The 14640-nt window shown below is 31.4% G+C and overlaps 1 protein-coding gene across 2 annotated transcripts in view; it reads left to right on the forward strand.

The window, feature by feature from the left end:
* The window catches only part of LOC118189393 (uncharacterized), a 333651-nt gene that overhangs the window by 221644 nt on the left and 97367 nt on the right, over nt 1–14640 (forward strand). The window lies entirely within an intron of this gene.

The raw sequence follows: 14640 nt of genomic DNA on the forward strand, positions 1-14640 counted from the left end.
GAAACCAGGGATAACACGAGAATGATTTTTGCACATTCTTTACAATGAAATGTAAATAATCACTTGGAATTGTAATGATTCTGTTATGTTAAGGAAATGCTAACACAATTAAATGAAATTTCGAGATTTATAGCATTTGTCTGAAGATATCTTTCTGATCCATTTCCTTAAGGAAATAAAAGCTGTGTAAAGTAATCCTCGATCATAATTAAAATGTACTTTTTATTATAACAGCAGGGAAAGCAGGTGATTTTTAGAAGGTAATTAAAATACGGTAATTTTGAAAAGCTTTGAGCTCATTAACTTGATGGAGATACTTATTTTGATTTTCCTCGAATCCAGGTTTAAACTTTATTGCTTATATATATACGCATGCTTAGGTTTACGTCGTTATTCGCTTATGCTCAATGATTCAAAAGTGTTCAATGATTCAAAAGTATTCAAAAGTAACGAAATCATGGTGGGAGCACTTATGTGGTAAACTGCAGCAACTTTAATATTTAATGGTGCATATTTCAAATAGCATAGTAATTTATTTTTAAGCCGTATTTTTTGTTAATTTTAAAAACTAAATGGAAAGTTACTGAAGGAAGTAAAGTATGTTTAATTTTAATCATATATTGTTATCAGATTTGCCTTTACATGAAAATGTGTTGAATCGTTTAATAAAATATTAGAATATTAAGGTAATGAATGAATACACGAGACAGAAACTCATTACAAATTTTCACTTAATTAAACCGCATAAAAATTTACTCGTTACTAATTGCCACTTGATATAAACTGCATAAAAATTTCTGTTCCCACAATAGGTTTCCTTTTTTAGTTAGTTTGTAAGTAGCTCCTTCAGAAATAATAAAATGTACAAAATAAGTTTAAAAATATGGCTACAATTTTGATTAAATGCAGTGTATTACCGTACACTATAGAGGAAAATGGTAAGTGGTACACTGTTATGTAGCAATCTGAGTTCAGGGATACTTCTAACTGCATATTCGATTTCATGTCAGGAAAGACAAGAGATTTTGGATGTGTTGCAAGTGGATAAACGAAAAGATTGTAAATAAAAAATTCCTTCATTTTCTGCATCTGTAGCAGAGAGAAAGAATGCATTCTGTTGTTTAAATGAACAAAATTGTTTCCGAGTGGCGGAGGCGTGGCGGGGGGGGGGTTGCTCGCTGAGAGAATCGGACGTTGCTTTGAGGGAAAAGACTTCCTTGTGCGCGTAAGGCCTTGAAGCTAAAATTAGGGAAAGTTGGAACATATAGTAAACAAATTCTTTATTGGAAGTCAGATGAGCGGTGGTTTTTGAAAAAAAAAAATCATTTTCACTGAGCGCGGTGTCATTTTATTATTTATATGGTCCTTGGATTGCCAAGGAAACAAATTATAGGCAACCTGTCTACTAGATCTATTTTGTTTAAGAAATGTTTCGTTGATTTCTTTTGCTAACAGCCCAATAAAATACACGAGTCGCCTTTCGTGGGACGAAGTAGGAAAACGTGCGTTGCATATTGCTACTTGCTACTTGCTTGTAATTTATTTGAAACACTGTAGGATGGCTGATTGTGACCAATGCAGAAGGCCGTCAGATGAACGTTTCAAATTAATAGTTAGGTCAAACGTTAAGTAGGCAAAGAAAAGAGAAACTTCATTTATTTATTACAAATATGAATCACATGTCGGAATGTATGTCATTAATCAACATATTGTTAAACATACAGTGGCAAATTGTAATTGAAACATGAAGTATGGTTTACAGTTGCCGATGTTGCAGCTAATCATTGCCAAGATAACAATGGGCAAGATGGTGAGGCTGTGTGACTAGAGGGACATGATTTCAATGCAGTATTTTCGCCTCGGCTGTGAGAAAATAAAAAAAGAACTCTTTTCAACTGGAAACATCCAGTAAAGAAAATCTGAAAGGACTGGCAGTATCACTGACATAGTAACATTCGTAAGGAATGGAATTACTTGAGAAACAGTGAGCAGATTGGGGCAATAAAGTGACTCTGGTAGGCATTACTTTTCAGATTGAAAATTTCAGTCACTATCTTCGACTCACTCTCACCCTATGCATGTTCTGATAAGAAAAATTTTAACGAGTTGGATTCTTTTAGTTTTTGGAGTTTTAAAAAAGAAGATGTTAAGAATTTCTTACCAAACGTTAACATTTTACTTTTCATGTATACTAAAGTGGAAAGGAACTGAACTCAAGTGAGCGCAGTTTTTCTTTCAGTCTCTCTCGCTATAAAAGTGAAAGATTTTCTGATTGGGTCCCACATGCTTATACTGTTTTATCTAAATTTGGACTAATAATTTAAATTGCACTTAAAATGTTCCCTCCATTATCTTATTTTATATTAAGCATATTTTTTCTAGAAGAGACAAATATGTTTAGTATAAAAAGAAAAAATTCATGATGGATGGATTGTTTGAGTGACTGATTTTCCTATTATCTTTCTACTGCTCGAAAATCAAGTCAAAATTTTGTTTTTACTGTGTAAGGATTCTTGTTAACTGTACATATAGTTATTTAATTAATTATGTAATATAAAAGTTCACGAATAAACTGCTACATGAAAATACATTTAGACTAACATGGAAGCATTATGTATCTTCTGTCTACCCGAAAAGTGAGAAAATGCAAAACGTAATTCTATAAAAGTACTTAATGTTTTTAGTTAACTATATCATGAATAAAATGAATTTTTATTTAACTGAATCAGATTAGAAAGTAAAAGTATATCATTCTTAAGAACTAAAACCAAATGTTTAAAATAGAGTAATTTGTTAATAAATAACAGACAAATTAAATTTGAAAGATAATTAGCTTATATTTTGCCGAATGGAAATGGTCTCTAATGAAAAGCAAATCGTGTTTCGAGACAAATAGCCTTCTTGGACTTAAAAAACAAAGTCTTTCAAGAAGCGTTTTCTTGTCAGGACATTACTTCTGAAAACACTTTCTGTTATCATAGCTGCTAATTTGATATCATTCTCCTACATTCTATGTTCATGTTTACAGGTTGAGGTTAAACTTAACACCAAAGTGCCAGAGTAATCAATCTGTGAATTCATTCAGTTATAAGACTGCAGTTTTTGAGTTTAATTACTTATAATTATTTAGAATACAATTAAGCAGATTAATAAATTGAAGACGAGTTTGATCAGGTTATATTAAGTCTTTGATCTACAAAGATATAAAAGATAGTGTTGCCTAAATCTGGAGAAAATACATCGAGGATTCTTTGTTATCGTTACAAGACTTGATGCAGTAAGATCTCTGTTCTGTGAAAGGTAAAACAAGATCTTAAAAACTAAGTGACATTTTCCAGGTTTTAAACGAATAGCCTTTCTAACGGAGTTATTAGCCTCGAGCATTCGCTAGTAGAGGAATCATGCCACAGCCGAATTACCACGATCCAAATCGACGTGATAGCTTCCTCTAGGGAGACATTAAGACACTGATATACCATTTCAATCCATCAATTATGAGGGAACTGAAAATTGCTATCACAAATGAGATCATAAATGTGTTTACCGGTAGATGATAAGTAACTACGAAGACTTAGTTTGGAAATGAGTCAAAATGATGCGAATAGTATGACTACTAAGACCTATCTTTTCCTTCATATTTCTTAAAAGGAAAGAAGCATTGACAAATAAATATCCAAAACAACAGCCAGCCATCTAAAAAATCTATTGAAATTGACAGACACGTAGAGGTATGCAATAAATAATATAAGAATCTGTACTCTCAACTTTAATTCTCAACTTTTAAATTTTTGATAATTTTTCTAATGAGCGTTTTAATGTGAAAATGTGATACTCTGTTACATAAAATATATTATAAATAAAAAATAAAATGATATGTAATAAAAAATTTTAAATGTCAAGTGCAGCAAGTTCGAAATTAATGCATTCAGATTCGTTCTTATCAGCAATGAGAAGCTTTTAAAGCTGGAAATTGTCGTGAGCGGATTCTTATATTATTTACTGCATATCGCTTGTCAATTTTAGAAAATTTTTAAATGTTCAATATTTTTCGTATTTATTCATCAATGCTTCCTTACATTTTGTTTTTAATACGCGTATTAAATTCGGTTCTAAACCAGTACAAGGTGAAATATTACACTTAAATAATGTACAATAGCACAGTATTTTGTGCACGAAATTTGGTGATCAAATGATTTGGAAATAGACAATATGTTCACTGTATATTAAGAAAGACAGTAATTATATCTTAAGTAGTATAATCAAACTACATAAATGGAAATAAATTAAAGATGTAGTATATAAACGTTTGATAGTTTTTATAATTAGCATAAGTGGGAAAACTTAATACTCTTGTAGAGACATTGGGTATTTTTTTTAAAAGCAGGAGAGATGAAAAATTAGCAACGCCGCTGACCTCTGAAATACGCGCCAGCGTGCAGACTACCACACCACGAAGGCACGCTAAGAAGGCGGGAGAAATACCTTATACTCTGTTAGACAAAATTAATCATGAGGCAAAACTAAAATGCTATTTAATATAAAATTAAAAATGTGAAGTGAAACAAATCCAAATTAATGCATTGAGATTCATTTTTATCAGCGGTGGAACGCTTTTAAAGTTGGAAACTATCATGTACAGGTTCTTATACTATTTAGTGAATATCGCTAGAGATGTGACAATTTGAGCACATTTTCAAATGGTTGTTATTTTGCATGTTTCTTCAGCAATATTAATTTTTTTTCGAAAACTATCTTTTGTGTAACTTACGTCATTCATGAATATGTGTTTTAGAAATCATAGTCTGTTTGTTGTACTGGTAACCAGAATCCACGGTCTGTCCTCGGAAATTTTTAATATTTCATTATTCATCTTTGAGTGCGTAATTACTTATTTTATGATGTACGTAACATGTAATCTAAGGTGCACTGCTATTCTTTGAAATATCCACTCAACCCGCCTACTGTACCGTTTTTGAAAAAGTCTAAAAGTAAGTTAGTGGACGTTTATAATTTGATAAAAGCGATCAAAGAAATAGAGAGATTTTATTGGCCCCTTAGAAAAGAGAAATGAAGTATTTCTGTTTTACTTAAAGCAAAAATCAGATATGAATTCTATTTTCTAGATAAAGAAAATTTTGCAGGTAATGTGTTCTTTTCCAATATCCTTTCTTTTTAATAAGATCATCATAAATACGAATTTGTTACGGATTTAGAAAATGAGTCGTACAGAAATATGGCTTTCGTTTTGGCCCGTTGCTACTACTCGCAAGATAAACAAGTATTAATTTTTGTCTTTTCATGAAAGCTAATATCTTGATGGTGTCTCTCGTTTTCTCTTAATAAAAATATTTTCCTGTGGGAAAATGTTAGGAGCAAAGGTTTATTGTAGATAGCCTCTGTATGCTGTCAGAATCAAACGAAGATTAACACGTTCCAGCTTCATTTATCTTGCTTATACCTTCATCACAGATTATACAGAATTCTTTATGAGTATATTAGAAAAGTATGTGAAGCTTAATGTAAAGGTTTAATCAGTTTAAAGAAGATTAATACCTTATATTGCAGTGTATGAAAAGTAAATAAAAATGGCTGTGTAGTATTCCTATTAATAAAACTATATATATTTAATACAACTGTCTCAGAATTTCTGTAGTATATTTTAAGTTTATAGTTAATATTCTTTAAGAGGCTTATATATAGAAAGCAGCTAAATGGAGGTCAATGTTTATCAACTTTAATGAATTCTTTCATTACGAATTATTGTATGCTAGATTATGGACTTTAAAGGATAAAGGACGTTTTGTGGAAACTTATTATATACTTGTCAATCTAATTTATCTAAGTTACAGGAGGGATTCATTTGTGGGATTTTTATTATCAGTATTGACATCACTAGTTTTACATATTTTATATTATTTTTGCGTTATCACTGCGTGAATTTGATTTTAATATTTTAATGTTAGATCCCCAAGAAAATTTACAGGTGAATCGATACAATCTAAAATCGGAACTGCTAATTCTTAGTCATGTAATTACTTAGATTGATTGCGTTTGTGGTAACATAGTTTATAGTCGACACAATTCTTTATATATACAAGCGGCTAAAGTGTGTGTCGCCGATAGTTTATTGTTGCCACTCGGAAAAATGAGCGCGGAAATTAACGTTTCCGCAGTTTTTAATTAATATCTCAACCGATTAAAGTCGTACAAAGATGAGAACGGTATCGATGGATTCGGAGAATTTTTTGGAATCCGAGGATGCGCGTCCCGAATTTCAACTCGGCGCTGTTCCGTAGATATTCGAGAAAAAAGAATTTGGCACGTAGCCAAATCCCTCCAATAGGGAAAACCCAAGAAAGAAAGTGCAAAATTTAGGGAAAACGTAGGGGAAAATTAGCTTATAATTAATATCTCGGCTAATTAAATTCCCACGAAGACGCAAATGGTCAAAATGGCGTGCCACGGACCTGCGGAATCCAACGATGTGCTTCAGTAAGCCCGGGAGCCAGCCGTTTCGGAGGAGATGATGTTTCTTCACCCCATATATATATGCGGCTTAAGTGTCTGCTTGTCGCCGAAAGTTTATTGCTTGCTTGCGTAACTGTACTAGCCAATGGGGTGAACTGCCACGGTACAGGGTTGCCGTTTCAATTGAGAAGTAGACAATTTCCTGTAAAACTTGCCTTTGCTATAACCATCAATAAGTCTCAGTGCCAAACGCTTAAGCGTGTTGGCATTTTTTTATCTGAGCCTGCATTTGGACACGGTCAACTTTATCTTGCCTGCTCAATAGTTCTTGAAAGAACGGACATAAAATTAAAATTAATTGATGGTCCTCTGCAAGGCGAGCTTAAAAATGATGGAAAGATCTACGCAAGAATTGTTTTGCACAAAGAGACCTTTGACTTGTGAATTAACATTTTATTATTTAAATCACCTTTATTTATTGAGCTAGCGGTGGCTCTTAAGAAATATACCGCCAGTGAGTTCCTTCATTGCACTCTACTTTAAGCAATTAAGCAAGTAGAAGGGGGAAACTCCGTGGGGCAGTAAGCAAAGAGTCCTCTCCGCCTGCCCAAAGTAAGTAAAACGTCTGCCCAAAGTAAGCAAAAAGTCCTCTCCGCCTGCCCTGGTTAATTCAATTTGAATTAGCAGACACCTTTGCACAAACCATTTTAATTACAATTTATAATATCTAGAACAGCGGTCATTTCTTATGACCGCCGGGGTTTCTAGTATCATATAACAGCATTACGCGCACGTTTATTTTTAATACGATATAATGTTTTTTGCATCATCTCTGTCCTGGCCGTTTAGACTATGCCGTTTTTTAGATTTGTTATATATGTTTTTTTAACTTTACCGGTATATTTCAATTTATTTATTATGTAAAACGTCAGTTAAATACCAGAGCAGTCGGCTATCTCTAGCTCATATGACTCAAGTTAAAAAAGCCACTAAAGAAGACTAGAAAAAGATTACTTTTCGAAATGCAGTATGTCTGTCACTAGAAAATGCCTTTCTGAATATAAACAAACTTTAAATATTTAAGTTAGTGTACTTAATAACTAATATAGAAAAATAAAAATTTAAGGATATCTAAGGCTCATTGTATGTTTCTACATAACCGGCCTTACTACAAGTATAAATATAAATTTCATCGTTAAATATTGGGGCAATGGACGTAAAACATGTTTTAAATTAAACCCTAAATGGCTTAAACTGGTATAAATCTTTTAATTTAACGGGGTAATGTAACTAGATATCCGTTGCAATGAGAGAAGATTGTCTTATATTAAAGTTTACTTTTCCTATTCATGATATAACTCAAATTTCTTCCTCTGAAACTTTTAATTCCTCACATTTTTCATTTCGCAAAATACTATGTAAAACTAAAAAAAGTTAAAAACATGATTTATTTAAAAATTTACTAGTTATTTTACTTAGCCTCTTTGTTAAAACCAAGTATATTGGGAAAATGCAAATATTATTAACTCGGTTAAAATTGGTGTTCCTGAGATGCAAGAAGCGATATATAATGGGAGAGAGAGGATGGTAACTATCAGATCAATGGTTTCAATCAAATTGGTCTGATGGTTACCAGAGTTATTCTTCTCTCCCATTATATCATTATATTCTTTATATTTAATCGAATTTACTAGTTGTTTTACTTAGCCGGTTTGTTAAAACTAAGTATATTGGGAAAATGTAAATATTATTAACTCAGTTAATAGTGTTCTTGAGATGCAAGAAGCGATATATGTATAATGGTAGAGAGGAATAACTCTGGAAATCATCAGATCAATTCTGTCAAAATACTGCCCCAGTAGGCTGTTTTGTGTTTTTCACTGCATGTTGAATTTTGTAATAAAGTAAAATATTATACAAAGAGTATAACTTTCGGATTATTTGTATTATATTTATAGAATTTAAAATATTAGAATTTTCATATTTTTTATCTTTAAAAATTTAAAATAATAAAAGTCTGTTCAAAACAAAAGTTTTTTTTATGAAAACTGCATTTTATAAAGCTCCTATAGGCATTTGTTTCATTAAATACTAATCCCAAACGTATATTTCCGCCTTGCATAAATTTTTAAAACAGATACACTTTTGAAAAAGCAGTTTTAGTATTAGAAATGAGAACAATCCTTAAAAAATATCATTGTGGGTAATATCCGTTGAGAAAATATTCCAATCACCGCATATTAGTTATGCTTAAATTAAATTTAAAAAATGTTTCATACGCTCATGTCAAAAATTAACGAAGATATGTTTAGTATTTGGTTTTAAGTAACCAGTCACAAATTTTATAATGAGTGCAGCTTTACATAAGCTGAAAGCCATGAAGCGAGCAAATTATATCTTGCATATGTTCCCTGAATTTTTTCTCATGTGTCTTAAATGATATATTGGCAGTACCAATAAAAACTATCTTGGCTTTTATTTATAATAGCAACAGAAAAATGCTATTATTTCTACCAACTCAGGAAATTTATTCTTGAGCATCTTTAGGAATACCGTACTTAAGCATATATCTTTACGCGCCATTTGTGTTTCTGTTCTAACTTACTAGAGTCATAAAGAGTATTTTACTGATTTAAATTTTTTACCTCAAACGTGCAAGCAAGATATAGATTTTATTTTTACAAAATCCCATCATACACAATTTTGGCACTGTTTTCTTAATATTAACCACATCATTTTAAATAACTTTGCAACTGAACATAAATATAAAAATTAATAATCAAGAAAATATTCGAAAAGCCACTTGTTTTCGAAAATGAGCCATTAATTACTAAAACCTTCAGGCTCTGTTTTGTACTTGCTACTTAAATTACCTAAACATATCATACATGGCCTTTTAATGTACATTAATGGGCAGTAAGTTGGAAAATTTCTTTTTGAATGTTTTTGATAAAGATATAAAATATGTTATATTTAAATTATTATCATGTGTAGAATATATTAATAAATGGAAATTTCATTTTACAGAGAGAAGGTAAAATGCAAGACAGATTTTGCATTTATAGAATTTTCAGAGATAAGCATTGATTAAGATTTTCATAGAGCCAGTTTTAAATTTAATAACAAGTGTTAATTTTACTCAAAACGAAGCCTTTAGTTATTAAAACATCCAGTCTCTGTTTTGTACTCGCTTCTTAGCCTCTTAATATATATTAATGGTAAGTAAGCTGGCAAATTTATTTTTTAATGTTTCTGAATAAAGATATAAAATATCTTATATTCAAATTATAAAATGTAGAACATATTAATAAATGGAAATTAATTTAAGGATCCTCAACTTTACGGAGACAAGGTAAAATGCTAGATAGAATTTGTATTTTTAAAAACATCCTTCAACCAGGCTTGAATTCTACAGTGTATATTGTAAAACGTTGAAATTAGATTACATGACTACGAGCAATAGTTTTAGGGAAAAACAAATTGCACTCACTTTGTACGAATTATTCGTATAACGTAACAATATAAGAAAAAATGGCATTCTAAGTAAAACTGACTACGAATAAAATAGAGTTATTGCGCGTTTTCCTAATTTAGAAAAAAATGTCACCAAACAGCGTTATATCTTGCATTTTACCTTCTCTCTGTAAAATGAAATTTCCATTTATTAATATATTCTACACATTATAATAATTTAAATATAACATATTTTATATCTTTATTAAAAACACTCAAAAAGAAATTTTCCAACTTACTGCACATTAATATACGTACGTTTTGTTGTATTCCCACTGAAATTCGTGGTGTATTGAATAAAGAGGAGAAACTACGTTTCTGTTCTGAGAAAAGGGATTTATTAAAAGGCTTGAAAAAAATTTCCAGTTCACCTTTATTAAATTTAAGTAGCTAAATATTTCCATCAGTGTGTGTGTATGAGTATGAGTAGTTTTTATTTTATTTTTTCAACTTTGTTTTTTTACATTTTTTGCAAGATTACCATATCTCGTTTCTTCTATATTATTTTCCAAACTGCATTTTCATTTGCTCAATAGTAGATTCACAATTACGTCAAATGTCACATCTGACCTTTGAATCTTAAATATGGTAAAATATATCCAGGGAAAAGGATCTGAAAATGAGATAATTTCAGAACTTTGTTAATAACTCACAGTATCCATTCTGCGGCAATGCATATGATTGTTGTTGGACACACGAATGCCATTCGTAATTAAAATTTCAACTGTTGTAAGCCACAGGGGTTTGCAATTCGATTCTATTCACGGAATATGAATAATGAGAAATCCAATCTGTAACTGCTCAAATCGATAAATAATAGAACGCGGTTGTGGAACGGCTGAACACTGTATCCATAATTATAAGCCAAATAATAGAGACATCATTCCTTAACTAGAATTTTGGTAAAATTATAAAATATTTAACTAGATCATAAGTGCAGTATTCCTACTCTACTGCAAGATCATTATTTATAATTAGTTTCTTGTGTTTTTCTCAAGTAACTCCCAAGACTACAACACTTAATATTTTAGTTCCTTATTAGGATGTCAACTCAAAGAAGAATGTATTAATTTCTCTTAAAACCCTTTTCTCTGCAATTATGTCGGAAGGTTAATAGAATAAAATGCGATTTTAAGTCAAAAGTTCTTAAAAGGATGCTGGATTATTTTTAGAGCAACGTATACACGTATTGTTTCATTATACAAATATTACTGCAATAAAATCTCTATAAGAGAATATAAAAGTTGTATAAAAACTTGCGCTGCTATAATATCCTTAAATTTGTGCAATTTTTGACTCTAAGCAAAAGTTAAAAACAGTTTTAAATGTGTTCAGATGCACTAAGTCTTACATTTCTAGTAACGTTATAAAGTATTTTATATTAATTAACAAATCTTTTATAATTTGGATCTGTATGTTACTTCACCTTTATGTTGAGCCTCACTAGGATGGCAATAAATAAGTTAAGAGTGTTTAAAAGGAGGATTTTGAATGTTTTAGGTATAAAGCTTCAAATATATCTCAGGGGCGCTTACAGATTTATTGTCGATCAGCTTTGCTAGTAAATATTCCTACAATAGTCATTTGCTAGTCGAAGATAAATTGCACCATTTAAAGTTTGAGCCAGCTTAGTTAGGCTACATTTGTGTAGTCTCGTGTTACGATTCCTTTCTGAGTTTTTAATTCGACTTTATTTTAACATCCGCAAGTGGCGGAGTTTGATTGTACCCATAAGTTGTGTCTTCTGCTCAATTCAAGCTTAAATAAAAATGTTATTTAAACATTAATAAGATTGCGTCGTACATATTTCAGACAAAGTGATAATTCACTTTGCAGTCTAATAGGATTTGAAAGACTAAAAGTCAATATTTCACAATTATAGGACACTATAACGTCTCCATAACCACATTGCATATTGTGAAATCTATACGTATAAGCTGAAGAATGTATGTATCAAAAAAGTACTAAAATACATAATACGTCTACATAGTTATCGGACGAAGTTCGTGTAAAATCAAAAGTTGAAAAAAAAAAAAAAAACAAAGTTCTCACCTTTTAGCCTTCAATACTCAGTCCTTACAAAGTGTGGGTCGTTCAACAGCTGCTTGATTCTTGTGTAGAACTCATCTTTTGGAATACTGTTCAAGTCTTGAATCTCTTTAGTGCTGTTAAAATAATGACCTTCGAGGTAAGACGTCAATTTAGGAAAGAAAAAATAAACTACAGCTTACACATACGGTGATTACATAGCATAGCTGTGAATTTTTACAATTTTCTTTGTTAGAAACTGCTTGATGAGAATGGAATTGTGTTACAACGCACTGACGTGCAGTACAAACCAGTTATTTGATCGAGTCTTTTCAGGCCTAAATGCACTGCAATCTGTACAGAATCTGTCCATTGTATCTTTATAAAACATGGAATTCACCGTCTACACCTCAGGATTAAATTCCTTGTGAATAATCATCTTTTAATCTAAAAATACCCCATGTCATCATAAGACCCGCTGGACAAAAATGTTTCTAGGATGTGAGCTCTGCGGAGGAGACCACATAGCCTTCTATACAGTTTGCCCAAAGTACCCTAAAAATGTAAAAAGATAAGAAAGAATCTCAGACCCTCCACCAAAAAAAGGGATAAACATTATCCAGATTTAAGTAGAGTTTCTATAGCTAAATCTAAAGAGCCAATTAGTGGTGAACAAGCCTTAGCCAATGACATGGTGTCACAGGGTGTCACATGACATGTGGTGTCACATGACATGGTGTCACATGGTGTCATGTGGTGTCACATGACATGGTGTCACATGGTGTTTACGAACTGGATTAAAAATGTTCTAATAAAAATTTAATCACTCGTTTAGAGATTCGAGCTACAGAATTCTCTAATGGGGAAAATAAAAGTAACCATAGAAGACCTTGACTTTTTGACCGAACACACTTGTTAAATGTAATCAGTTACAATTGTTAACTTCAAAAATTATATATTTTTATATTTAACTGTGCTTTATTTTTATATTCTTCATGATGAAGGACCATTCCCTGAACAGTTTATCTTACAAATATTGTCCTTTTTTCTGCAGTGTATAAAGTGAATAGTCTATATCAGGGGTTCTCAACCGGTGGTACGCGGTTCTCAACCGGTAGTACGTACCACTGGTGGTACGCAAGAGAAAAATAGGTGGTACGCAAAGAAGCAAAGTATTTTTAACTATAAAATTCAAAAATTAAAACCTCAGCATCCTAAATGAGTTTTTTCTCTAACACTCGTAAATTTATGTGATCTGAGCTTTGTTCAAGGGTGGTGGTGATAGTAGTACTTTGTAGTGGTGGCACTAAAGGTTTTCAATTTTTGTTTATATGGTACGTGACAGTCAAAAGGTTGAGAACCGCTGGTCTATATGCCATTTCAAAATAGTATTATTATTATAAATGCGTACCATTTCATTTTCCTTAACTCAACAGGAAGAAATTTTGCAGGCGCACATCAGTTGGCGTCACACATTCCACAGACCAACTCACTAAATTTCTTTGTTGACTACATCGGCGACATTTTTTGTGATTTCTATCATAAATAACAACGCTTCAGGGCAAGAGTTTCAAACGCATGGGTAAATATTATTTTTGTAACAAGCCCACTGCAGCTTGCGTTCAGAATTCAGAAATTGATATTCATTGGTCAATCGCGTTCTTTTCTGAGATTTATTTATTTTCAACTGCGAATAACACTGTTCATATATAAATGTACTTTCAAACAAAGCGATTATTACTATTATAAAAATTCGTAGCTGAAGGTATCTTTTGAGTACTGGTAAAAAGTTATCAAATCTGGATCTGCAAATCCTTGAATAAGATTTATGTCACAATTCTAACTTCATTAGCTCCATCTGTGGGTTTTCTGGTGCGTTATTTACGTTCGTTTTAATGATAATGAAATGAATGTAAATTTGGATTCCGATGCATTGCAAGTAATGCATCTTTCTTCAAATTCTTGTTGTAATAATTCTAATTTTCGTGGATGTTTTTGAGATTTTTCATTTAAAATAATAGCGTAAGATATAAGATGTAGGAAATGAGCAAAATATGATTGAACTAATGTTTCACGTAACTGCAGTTTAACTGTAAAAGGTTTAATACAGCCACATATATGTCAATTATATATTATTAATATTCTCTATTTATAGCTAATAATAATAATTATTCATATTCTCTATTTATAGCTTTTTATTGAAAATCTTAAATGCCTCTTTAAGTCAACAAGAAATGCTAAATCCATGTACTATTATGGAACTCATTATGGTTTTATTTACTTATTAATTTTATATCTTTTGAATTTACTTATTAAATTAAAAAACAGTTTTAATAAAGCTCCTCGACATAACTATCTCAGTATAATAAATAATTTCTCTATGGGTCACTTTCGGTGTCTTCAACGAATGCAAAACACTTCGTGACTCAGAGCTTGTCTGTGGATAAAGTTTAAAGTTTCAGTTATTACCTCAGTTGCAGGGTTCACCTTAGTTTTACTAACCAATTATTTTTATTACTATCTTATATGAATTCTCTATTTCCCCTTGCATTTCCTCGCCAGGATGCTAATGAAGTAGGTGAATGAGAGTATTCATGCGTGTGAAACGAGAAGGTTAGACAGAACGTGATT

This window comes from Stegodyphus dumicola, chromosome 3, assembly GCF_044657685.1.
Source record: "Stegodyphus dumicola isolate Sdum_Otavi_A_Nest chromosome 3, ASM4465768v1".
Classification (NCBI taxonomy): domain Eukaryota; kingdom Metazoa; phylum Arthropoda; class Arachnida; order Araneae; family Eresidae; genus Stegodyphus; species Stegodyphus dumicola.